Source organism: Hemicordylus capensis, chromosome 6 (assembly GCF_027244095.1).
Source record: "Hemicordylus capensis ecotype Gifberg chromosome 6, rHemCap1.1.pri, whole genome shotgun sequence".
NCBI lineage: Eukaryota > Metazoa > Chordata > Lepidosauria > Squamata > Cordylidae > Hemicordylus > Hemicordylus capensis.
The window spans coordinates 160,791,428-160,804,567 of NC_069662.1; positions in this window are offsets into that span (position 1 = coordinate 160,791,428).

Here is a 13,140-nt window from a genome sequence, read left to right on the forward strand (position 1 = left end):
GCTGGCCAGTTGGCAAGAGGGCGGACATAAAATATGGCAGGGGGGGAGGCAGGTAGAAGAAGGCAGCGGAGGCCGGGCAGGAAGAAAACAAAGGCGCAGCGGGTGGGAGGGAGCAGTGGTGGGTGGGGGAAATGGCGGTGGGGGTGGAGTGGCAGCGAACTAGAGGTGCAGATGCTCTGGTCCCGGCCCAGCTAGTTTATTTATTTATATCTGTGTAAACCACTTTGAGAACATTGGTTAAAAAGCTGTATATAAAATAAAATATTTGTCATATTTGTACTCATATAAGTCAAGTGTTAAGCATTCCCTTCCACTGTGGCATATTCCCAATCCAATTATGGATCATGTACAGCTACTTATTTTGTGTGAAAGCAAATACTTTACTGGTCAAAGGCTGTCAGAATCAGAACCCCAAGGGATGAGGTGGGCTCCTGGCCCCTCTTGCAGCACAGAATGACTGGGTAGGCACAGAAAAGGTCAGCCTCAGGAAGAGCCAGGGGAGGAGGTTAGTTTGTCACCTGAGTCCTCCTCCCGGCTTTCTGCATTCAACCAGTTCCCTCTCCCGGAGCACTCCCGGGCCAATTCCCATACTCAGAAGCAGCCCCTCGTCACCAGCTGCCTTGTCTTTAAATGCCCCAGTGCGGAGCAGACAGGGCTTCAAGCCGACTTCCAGCCCCGCCCCCTTCCTGACCTGGCTTCCTGTTTCCTGCCTCACCCAACTTAGTTGGAATTGTCCCCTGCAGCTCTCTCTGCCTTGCCCTCTCAACCCCACTGGGAGTGACCCAACCAATCTGGACCCTTCTCACTCCTGCCACCCCGTGAAGGAAACAGAAGCCCCACAGGAGGGACGCCACACCCTCCTCCAGACTCCACAAGGCCACACAGGCATCCAGGTAACATGGCATCCCAATGGAGGCTGACACGCAGTGTAATCCGATGTTGGCATTTCTGAACTGCCGGGGCTGCTGCATGCATCAAACGCAACACTGTTGGTGTTGTGAAGGCAGGCAGAAGCACAACGACCTAAAACAGTGTGCAGGCACTTGTGTCATGCTACTTGCACTGTTTCCAATGGAAGTAAGACTGTGGGAGTGCCCACATGCTGTTCTAGGTTATGGCACAACTGCCCACCTCCACAGCACTGCCAGGACGGCCTTTCACATGAGCAGTTCAGAAACTCCAGCACTGGATTGCTCAGCATGTCAGCCAATGTGTTTAATGTCATATCCAGTTGGAGTCTTAGTCTGATTTAGCAAGGCCCTTCTTAGATTCTTCCTTGCAAGTTCCTGAAATGGAACAAAAGTGTTTATCTGTTAAGATAATGCTGATCTAGGAAATGTCATCAGTGGCAGAACAAATTATTTGTATTTAAAAGGCCCCAAGTTCAATTTCAGGCATCCTGGTATGGCTGGGGAAAACCCTGTCTGAGACCCTGGAGGGCTGCCTCCAGTTGGGCTGGACAATAATGAGTTAGATAGGCCAATGATCTGACTCCATAGAAGCCAACTTCATATGCTCATTGTCCTCATTCTTAATTGGCTTTTGACTCATGGAGTCAAAACTGGCTGGCTATATAGTGTCAAGACTTCATCATATGCACTATATGATTCCTCAGTAGTCAGAATTGCTATTCCCTGAGTTTTATTTTAAAGACCAAATTTAAATTTAAAAATACAATGGAAATACAATGGCACTAAAGCAGCAGTAGAAAAGAGAGTTCAGGCAGTATTTACACACACACACACACACACACACACACACACACACACACACACACAAAACACCTCTCATGTTGGAAACAAAAACAGATGTACATTTGGTTGGGAATGTTTGAACTGGTTTTAATTAGGTTTGCACTCGAACCGGCTCAGCTCGAGTGGTTCAACTTCTAACCTAGCCAGACCCAGTTCAGTCCAAGGTTGGACCGAACCTCTTGGGCTGGTTCAAGCCTGGTTCAAGGACAGGGGTGTGTTCTTTTTTCAATTTTAAAAACATGATTTACCATCCGGCAAGGGCAGTGGTGGCCTTCGTGGGGTGCTCCGGCTGCTGTGGGAGGTGTCTCTGGTCTCCCCCAGGTGGCTATTTTCAAGGTCACTCAGCCACGAAAATGGCCTTTACATATATGCGGCGGCCTAAGAAAGGGTCACTCCATGGTCACAGAGGGCCTAAATGACCCTGAAATGGGCCAGCCCAGCCCATGGAAGAATGGGGAAGGCTGATGGGGGGAGGGGCAGACACTGGAGACACCCTCCCACCCACCCACCCACACCTGTGGCTGCTGCAGCAGTCCCCCAAAGACCACTGCTGCACTCACCAGGTTGTGTTTTTTTTAAAAAAAAAACTGAAAATAGAACAGACACACCCGCCCTCGAACCGAGCAAGAACTGGTTCTAATTCGAACTGAACTGGGCCCCTGTTTGAAGGATGCCAAAACCGAACATGCCCGATTCTAATTCCAACCGAACCAGGCAAACCGGCTTTGTGCGCATGCCTACATTTGGTGCCATAATTATATTTCTCTGATTGCAGAATGTAGGTTTTCTTGGCAGATTGTTTAGATTTTTGTTTCAAAAACACACACAACACCCCAGCCTTGAGTATACCCTTTCCAAATACAGGGGAAATAATATTTGAGATTTACTGCTCTTCTGATTGTTTGGGATAAATGGGATGGGAGGAGGGAGGTAAACAGGAAAGCTAGTGATTAATTATATATGGATTGATATCACTCCTGCCCAGGGCACAGAGGGAATACTGTAATGGCTCATCCTTTCCCTTTGCCAAGCTTTGCAGGCACTCACCAGTGTGCAGAAGTGGTTTTTGTATCAAAATATGCCCAGCATAGAAGCGTCACCATTTCATTTTGAAAATCCAGCAGATGCTTAGCCATGTTATTTTGCTCTGAGTATCCACACAAATATGGAAATCAAATGCCCAGTGCAGAACTCAGCAGTCTGAGATACATAGTGTGCACTTTGGGGCAGGGGGATGGTGTGGGTGTGTTGTAAAGTAATAATATGCGCAACTCCACACAGTGAGCATATCTGGTTAAACTTCCATGTTGAGTTGTCTTCTCAGGAGTGGAGCTCATAACACATATAATATTTTTATTCACAAGAACATATGAAGAGCCCTGCAGGATCAGACCAAATGTCCATCTAGTCCAGGGGTTCTAGTCCAGTGGTTCTCAAGCTTGGGTCCCCAGATGTTATTGGACTAAAACTCCCATAATCCCCAGCCAAAATGGACAAAAGCCTGTCATTTTGTTTCCTGCAGGGCTGCTCAAGTTTGGCCCTCCTGCAGATGTTGGCCTGCAACTCCCATAATCCCTGGGTATTGGCCACTGTGGCTGGGGATTATGGGAGTTGTAGTCCAAAAACAGCTGTGGGGGCTAAGTTGAGCAGGTCTGCCCTAGAGCCTGAGCAAATGACTCTGGGAACACCACAAGCAGGAGATAAAGGCCGATAATCCTCTTCTGCTGTTGCTTCCTCAGCAACTGGCATTCTATGGCATACTTAATGCTACTGTGGGCTTCAATTCCTAAGTACTAAACCTATCATCCATGAACTTAGAAAACCTTTTTTAAAAGACATCTAGGCTGGTGGCCATCACCATATGGAGTGGAGACTGAGTATCTGCATTGCAGGCTCAATCATTGGCATCTCCAAGTAGGGCTAGGAAAGCTCCCTGTCTGAATCCCTGAAGATCTGCTGCAAGTCAGAATAGACAATACTGAGCTAGATGCACCAATGGTCTGACTCAGTATAAGGCCGTTTCCTATCTATCTGTGCTCATCCATGGCAGAAGAAGGACTTTCCTTCTGAATCTCACTTCACTTTTACTAGATTAATACAGTTCAGGGGGCGTAGCTAGGGGAGAGGGGGCCCATGTCCACCCCTCTCTCCGGCAGCCTCTCAGAGTGAGGGAGACAATGAAGAAGATAGGGAGGGGTGGAGCTGTGGGTCCCTCAGGAGCTCGGGGACCCGGGTTCTTTGAACCCATCCACGCAATTAAAGCTACACCCCTGATGCAATTCATTCATTCTTTCGTTGTCAAAAGTTATTTGATGCTACACAAACCTTAAACACAAAGAAGGCCCTGAGGCGGGTCTCACGATCACAGAGACCCACCTGGGGAGGGTGAACGGGGAGAGCGGGCTTAGCCCACTCTCCCCGCACATGAGGAGCCGTCTGCTCTGCCGCCCACACGACTGCCGGCTCCGTTACAGAGCTGCCGAGTGCTGGGGAGAACGGGGGCTGATTGGTCCCCAGAAGCTCTAGCATGCCCCATGCAGGGCATGCTGGAGAGACCCCCAGAACCGGGAGGCAGCTTTGCACCTCCCCTCCGGGGGTCTGCTTGTGAGTAGCCACACCACGGAGCCACGCCACAGCACCACACAATTGCTAAAACCAGGTTTGTGGAGCGCTCGCTCTGCAAACCAGGTTTAAGCACCGGGCTACGGAAGTGGGTGACCCGCTTATGAACCACCAGGCTCGCAGCCAAGCCCGGTGGTTCTCACAGGCTGCAAAAATCAGGCTAGGCTCCCTTAGCCCAATTTTTGTAGACCATGTGAATAGCCCCCCTGTTTTATAATCTAACAGAACCCCTGTTCCTCTCCTCCTACCTGCCTTTGGCTAACCACATGGCAATGTGCTATAAGCTGGAATGGGAGCCTTTTGCATCTCCCATTAAAGGTCCTGATATTCCTGATTCTTCTCTCCAGGGTCACGTGTGCAAGCTAATCTCAACTGGAGAATGTGTAGTCTCTGCACTGAGAGCCTGAGGAGAATCAGGCCACTGAAACCTTCTATGAGAGGTGTGGAAGGGTCAGCCATTTCAGGCAATGACCATGCAACCACATGAAGGCTGGTGGGACAGAGGAAGGATGCTGGTGGGACAGAGGAAGGACAGAAGGAGTTTTTGAGTGACTTGTGCAGGCCTCCTATCACTGTGCCTATACCCATGAGAGAGGATGGACCACATCCTAACCTCACTAATATTTTGGAGTTCTTTGAGAGTGTCAACAGGAATGTGGATAAAGGTGATCTGGTTGACATAGTGTACTTGGACTTCCAAAAAGCTTTTGACAGAGTTCCTCACCTAAGGCTCTTGAGGAAACTTAGCAGTCATGGGATAAGGGGCAGGTTCATGTGTGGATTGGTAACTGGTTGAGGGACAGGAAACAGAGGGTGGGAATAAATAGTTTTCACAATGGAGGAAAGTAAGAAGTGGGGTCCCCCAGGGATCAGTACTGGGACCAGTGCTCTTTAACTTGTTCATAAATGATCTAGAAGTTGGGATAAGCAGCGAAATGGCCAAATTTGCAGATGATACCGAACTATTTAGGGTCGTGAAATCCAACACAGATTGTGAGGAGCTTCAAAAGGATCTCTCCAAAGTGGGTGAGCGGGCGATAAAATGACAAATGTGGTTCAGTGTAAGCAAGTGTAAAGTGACGCATATTGGGTCAAAAAACCCTACCTTCACATATACATTGATGGGGTCTGAGCTGTCAATTACTGATAAGGAGAGAGATCTTGGGGTTGTGGTGGACAGGGCATGGCAGATGTGAAAAAGCCAAATTCCAAGCTAGGGATGAGACTGAAAGTAAAACTGCTAATATTATGATGCCCTTATACAAATCTATGGTGTGGCCACATTTGGAGTACTGCATACAGTTCTGGTCACTGTATCTTAAGGAGGATATTGTAGAACTGGAAAAGGTGCAGAAGAGGGCAGCCAAGATGATCAGGGGCCTGCAGCACCTTCCGTATGAGGCAAGGCTACAGCATCTGGGGGGTTTTAGTTTGGAAAAGTGGTGATTACAGGGAGACATACAGGGAGATAGAGGTACCGTATATAAAATTATGCATGGAGAGAGAACGGAGAGAGAAATTTTTTCTCTCTCTTACAAAACTAGAACCAGGGGGTCATCCATGAAACTGAAGGCCAGGAAATTTAGGACCGACAAAAGGAAGTACTTATTCACACAGCACATAATTAATCTATGCAATTCTCTGCCATGGGATGTGGTGATGGTCACTAGCTTGGATGGCCTTAAAGGGGGCTTAGACAAATTCATGGAGGACTGGTCTATGAATGACTACTAGTCTGGTGGCTATAGACCACCTCCAGCCTCAGAGGCAAGATGCTTCTAAATACCAGATGCAGGGGAGCAAAAGTAAGCGAGAGGACATGCCATTTCCCCTTGCCTGTGGGTTTCTCAGAGGCATCTGGTGGGCCACTGTGTGAAACAGGATGGTGGACTAGATAGGCCTTGGGCCTGATCCAGGAGGGCTTTTCTTGTGTTCTTATTTCATGGGAATTGCAGCAACCTGGCTCTTATATGCTACATGGAAATTATGCTTGTGGAGACTCTGCTGGTGGGGGTTTCCAGTCCATGATGAGGAAAGAAGACTGGAAAACATCCCATGTGGAAAGAGGCTTCTATTTACCAATCATTCCCAACACACACAGAGAAGGCTGCAGGGGAAGGAATCTTCTGCATCCAGCAGCCCAAACTGTGGGCAGCAGAACACTTTCAGGTCACTGTCAAGATATTTTTAGGTAAGAGGGGACTCAGTTTCAACTGTGCTCTTGTGCCACCTGTGCACTAACCTATTCAGAAGGGAGAAGATGAGCTCATCAACACGCTTGGATTTTGGGGGGAGGCTGCTGGGGTCAGTACAGACAGCAATAAATGTGCTTAATCCAATTTGAGCTGAAATGAATGTATTCCCAACATTTCCCCATCAAATTCTCCTCTGCAAAATGTTGATGTCATAGTTATCCTCTGGGTGTCTGAATATTTGCTGGATATTCTCCAAATATTTGATATCTGTATTTTATGTTATTTGATTTCAATATTTGATGTTTGATAGTATTTGATATTTGACCTGTAATGCTATCAAATACATAGTAGTATAATTAATAGATGACATTCAATGGCATTTAGCCTCTGACAGGATATGATAGCAGATATGCAATGGGATTTAGTATATCATTAACATTTGACAGCTGGCAGCTCAGAGATTTAATATTTGATGTCTGCAAAGCAATTAAGAGACCCCCACATTCTCCAGCACTCATGTATCAAATGATGATGAGGTAAAATCCCACATACAAAATGTAGATTCAAATGTTGTACTTGAAATTTCATTCAGAATTTGAGTAGCAAAATTGGAAAACTCACCAGATTTTCAACAATTGTGAACTGTTATTTCAGCTCTTGCCAATGTGAAATTTATGAGATTCATGTGAACTAGGCAGTCAAGCACCTCTCACCATATTCAGTGGGACTATGGTGTGCTTAACATTCTCTAGATAACACACAGCCATCCCAAACCTATATTGTTCTAGGCTGAGCTAGGCAGATAATCAGAAGAGAGACAGACCTTGGGCTGCTCTGAGTGGAAAGGGGCTAGGACCTCAGCTAGTTCCAAGCAGGAACATACAAGAGCAATGCTGGATCAGCGGCTGCTTGAAATAGGGCTCCTGGGTTTTTTGGCTGCTGCTCAGGTAAAGTGAATTGTCCCCACCCCCTTCTTTGGGAGAGGTGATGATGTTTAAAGGGGCTTTGCCTCATTTTCTAAGCACTGGCTCTAGGAGGACCTTTGAGTCAGAGGATGAAGGCACTGTTGTGTCCTCAGGTTGTGGTGGGGGTGCTGGCTTGGCCTCCCCTGGTTCCCCTGACTCGGTTGTCTTGGCAGCATGGGGTTATAGATGGTCTGGGTGGTAGGGTCTTCCCTTTGCCTTAGCCCTGAACTGTTCATCTTGTCCCTCACCTGGGGGATCATGGCAAAACCTCTAAGGAATTGCTCAACTTGCAGAGTCTCCTTCCTACCCATGTTCAGGTACTCCCTTTCTCTTTCCTCCATCTCCTCCTTCATGGGCAGCTCCTGCATGGGACAAAATGAGGGAATTGCCTCAAGCAAAAGATTCTGGGGCCATTTGGGGAGTGGCAGAAAGCTGCCCCCCACCCAATAGCTGATTTAGCTGCACCATCACAGCCACAGCACATGCTGCCCAGATTATGAGCCATGCTGGGGGAGGACTTGTTCACCAGCAATGCCCTCTGCTCCATGGGGGAAGCAGACTCCCCACCTTGCTTGCTCCCACCCTGCTTGCTTCTCCTCCTGCTGCTCACGTCCATCTATCACTTCCCTCAGGCAGGCAATGGACCAATGTGGGCTGGAGGTAAGAAAGCAAGGAAGGGGCATGTTGTTGGAGGAGGAGAAAGAGGAGGGGCAGGGGGAGGAGGATAGCAGCAATGAGCCTCTTGCTTGCTCTCTGCCTCCCACTCACATCTGATGGATGGACGTGAGCAGAAGGCAGAAAGCAAGGAAAGGGTGTGTTGCTCCCTCCTCCAGCTCATTCCCATCCATTGCCTGTCTCAGTCGAATTATGAATGAACGTGAGCTGGAAGCAATCAGAGCATATCCTGGGTGACGGCGGGGAGAGAGGAAGGGAGAAGGATGGCAACAGTAGGCCAGCGTGAGCCCCCACTGGGGGCAGGGCAGCTCTGTGCACTCCTCATTGCAGGAACCCATTTATGCTGAGCTGGCTCTGTCCTCCTTTCTCCCCTCCAATATCAACACTTATCTGCTGGACACCAAAAGTGTGTGTGCAAAGTGGGGGTAAGAAGACATGATCCATGCCATTGATCCATCTTAAGAAGGCATGATCCATGCCATTGATCCATCTAGATCAGCACTGTCTAGACTAACTGGTAGCAGATATTTCAGATCCTCAGATAGGGGGTCTTTCACACCCATACTCGGAGATCCCAAAGGGCTGCACCTGGGATCTTCACATGCAAGGCATGTGCTCTCCTCCTGAGCTATGTCCCCTTGCCAGTTTTGCATATCCTCATGTGTATAGTCTTGTGGGTTGGGGTGAGGGGTTTCCCATGTGCACAGTTCTGTGGGTGACAGATGAGGGTTTATTTTCCCAGTAATTGGGACGAGGGCAATGGTCTGTCTAATTTTAGGTATTGTATGTGTGGGAGAAGACAGAGTAGTGGAAAGAGAGAAAGGGGGAGCACTGGTAATGAAAGAGCAGAAGAGGTGGAATGAGAGTGTTTGAACAAGGCAGCTACAAATACTTAACATATTGTTGTCAATGAGGACTGCCATATTAAGGATTCAAACCCAATGTTTTCAGAGAAATGGTGGGTTTTGAGCAGCTATTTGAAGGACAAGAGAGATGGCACCATGTGAAAGTTCTGAGGGGGCGTTCCAGGCATAGAGGGCAGCATGTGGTGGAATCTATGCCAAATAAGGACACACTGCAAATCTTGATCTGTTCTTTCGGCTCCCTGTGAATTCTGCTCAACAGCCTGATGGATGGAGATTGTGAGGGGGACAGGAGATGTGCAGCAGTAGAGACAGATGGGGAAGGGGGCAGAAACAAGCTTGGTGTCACAGGCACTGCCAGGTTCCCAAACACCATGACTGCAGAGCAGAAAACTTTGGGATTGTTCAACCAATGAGTTGCTTGCAGTCCCAGGTCCTCTCGTAGGACTATACTTTTAAGTAACTGGACTAGATTATTTAGAGTGATGCAAGACGGTAGTAACAGAGATGGATTAGACTATACTATAGTGCTGAAGAGAAGGAGGCAGCTTCTGCGACAGCTGGGGGCCCTGGAGAGGACTGTGGCTGAAGGAGTGAGACCTTGAAGGAGGGGGTCCAGATATCTTTCAAATATATATATATCTCCCCCCCCCCCGCATTGATCAGGGGCTGGAAAGGAACTGAAGGGGATGTGACAAGCTGTCCGGATGCCCCAACTCTCACATCTACATAATTTATATCAGTTTAGAATTCATCTTTTCCTGATGAAGTTATCTTAGTGCAGACTATTGACCTTTTAAAAGCACAGAATAGCTCATCTGTTTGAGGTGATCACATTCAAAGCACATGATCATTCAAAACCAGAAACAATAAATAAAAGCACAATCGCTTCAGAAAGCTATTGCACCAGACACAGCCAAACAATCTATCATCACTGTCTTAAATTGCCCCATAAGCATTTCTTAAAAGATGAAACTGAATTGTTTTTGAAAGGTTAAATAGGAGTACCACCTCAAGGAGGTCATTCTGTGGCTTTAGAACAGGCCTGCTCAACTTAGGCCCTCCCAGCTGTTTTTGGACTACAACTCTCATAATCCCCAGCCACAGTGGCCAATAATGAAGAATTATGGGAATTGTAGGCCAACATCTGCATGAGGGCCAAAGTTGAGCAGCCCTGCTTTAGGAGCTACCACAGAAAAGGCTCTGCTATACCCACTCTGATCTCTTTAACTGTGTGGATTCTGAGGAGGGCCCTCTCCACAGTTTTTATCCAGTGGAGATAATGTCATCAGATTGGAATTCCTATGGGAAAACACTCTTTAGTGTTTGTCAGAGGAAGGATAGGAGGAATGCAAATGTGATAGATAATTCTCTGTCAATTCACCAAACTATATTAGCCAATCATCTCTAAGAGCCACTGCCATGGAAACCTTTCATGAAATCTGATGCTAAATTACAAGGCAATAATCTCATCCTTCCAGTTGCCTCCCTCTTGTAAGAGCTTTTTATTCTTAAAAACCCATCATAAAATAAGCATCTGTCATCCTGCAAAAAGAGCCACAGACATAAAAGAATAAGTCTGTTTAAAACAATATTTCTTAAATTCATAGCTAGAACACTTCCTATCCATATCTATGCAGCAAAAATAAAATAAAAAACCAACAATGTAAAGCTTTAAAGGCTAGGATATATGACACTGTGGCACAGAAGAGCTTCCAGAACCATGGACAGCTATCTTTACTCCAGAAGCCCAGAACATGCAGCACCATGGACAATGTTCTTTACTTCAGAAGCCCAGAACATTCAGCACCATGGACAGCGTTCTTTACTCCAGAAGCTCAGAACAGCTAAGCAACAGTCCTCTTTAGATCACTGTGTGCACATTTGGCCACTACCTGTTCCACCATTCATCAGCCAATGCCAATAAAGTCTTGGTCTGAGGGGGAGTTTTCTGAGAAGACCAAGAGCTCCTAAGCCCATGAGGCAGGATCTGAAATAAATTAGACAAGCTAGTCATTATGATCCTATGACCCATTAATTTCAGTGGGACTTAGTCATGACTTAGCCTGTCCACATTCTTCAAAAGATGTGCTGCCAATGTCATCTGCCCCACTCACTGGCTACATTCTTTATATATAACCCCCTGCCCCTCTTTTGCTATCTCCTTCTGTCAAGAGTCAGGGAGAGCCAGGTTGAGCCAGAGTTGGCAACTGTAGGGGACTGGGCTTGGCCCAAGGGCATCCAGCAGCAGACCCCTGAGAATATAGGAATGTCTCAGTATCTCTCAAGTAGAATGGGAGACTACATGTGTGAGCTCTTTAAGGTTTTCTCCTTAGGGGATGAGGCTGTTCTGGGAAGAGCACCTGCTTGTTTGCATGCATAAGGTTCCATGTTCCCTCCCTGGCAGCATCTCCAGATAGGGCTGAGGGAGACTCCTGCCCGCAACCTTGGAGAAGCTGCTGCCAGTCTGTTCAGACAGTACTGAGCAGATGGACCAATGGCCTGACTGCCATAGGCAGCCATAATCTGCCATAGTCTGCAAACAGCTTCCATAACACAGTTTATGTTTCTATGTTTTCTTAATTTATAGAATGCCCCTCCCCTTGGCCTCATGCAGAGGGGAGGGCGATTTGTCCCAGCCACCCTGCACGAGGCCAGAAAAGCAGCCTCATTGGTTGGGAGCGGGGAAGGGGCGGGGCTTGGGCCGTTGGTCGAGCCGTCCCCGCCCCAAACTCTCATTCTTTTCTGGGCGTTCCGCACCCTCCCTTCCCTGGTTCAGAGTGGGTCTAGGACTGGTCGCCCTTCGGGGGGCTGAGTAGGAATTTTTTGCTCCCAACGCATTGGCCACTGTTGGGTTTTTTTTCACCTACTCCCTTCTGTTTTCAGGTGTTTAGCTGACTCAGGCAGGTCACAGCTTGGCAGGAACACTGCGGACTGGGGGGTAATTTGAGGAATAAAGCATCAGTGAGCACCTTTGGATATTTAACTGGTGGGTTGTTCAATCGCTCCCTTGTGGTTTGTGCAGCCCAGGGAGATTGATTCACCATGACACCGGCTTCGGGAACTCACCAACCCTTGGGCTGCGCGGTCCGGGGTGGATAAAAGCCTAGAAGTATTCAGGCCCCTTTTAAAAGGGGTTGGCCTTGAAGGTAAGGGACAGGTTGTACCTGCCTCTTTCCTGAGCCAAGGTGTGTCACCCTTAAAGGCGCAGGGAGGGAGGACGGAGTCCCAACCCAGCCTTGTTAGGCCCGCACTGTTACTTGAGGGTGATTAATCGCCCTTTGATGTCAGTTCTGTAATTGGTTAAATAAAAGTTGTGGCCCTTTACCCAAAAAATGAATTCCTGTCTCAGAGTCTTTTTTGGACTGGGGTCTGGGGACAATAGAGCAGGTTGGGCACTATTATATAACCACCAAGTGTTAGGCTATTTTACTTCTCCAGTAAAGACACTTTAGGAGATCTGTGATGTATTCTTTGTCACATATACTAGGACAAATTCTGATCACATAAGAACACTAGTTCTTATATAATAAAATCAAATCTGATTATTAAAGGGTTGTCTGTTTGTGAGAATTAACATTTTCCCCATTAAGCATGTGTTTTTTCTGATCTGATTTCAAACTATGCTTACAGAAATAATATCTTGTAGGGAAAATTTACCAAAGACCAGTAAATATTCACCATTTTGGATGCAGAGCATATCAAACTGAGGACATTGTGCATTATATTTCATATTGTACTTTGAATAATTCAATTAGGAAATGGTTTGTTTCTTATTTGCAAAGGTATTTAGATAGACAATCAGATGTTGGATGTTTGTAGATGTGGATAAGTTTGTTACTTACAGGATTGCATTGTTCTCATTAGCAGCAAGAAAGTTACAAGCTAATTGTGTGTCAAAATTATGTAGATTGTTAGGGGATTTTTCTAATTTTACTGGGAATAATTTTATTAATGTTTGTTTTTCAGATTTGTAGACTACCAAACTTCTGTCTCTGGGTGGTTTACAACATCAAACAGATTAAAATGATAACCACTTAAAAAAATTTAAAACCAGTACAGTTAA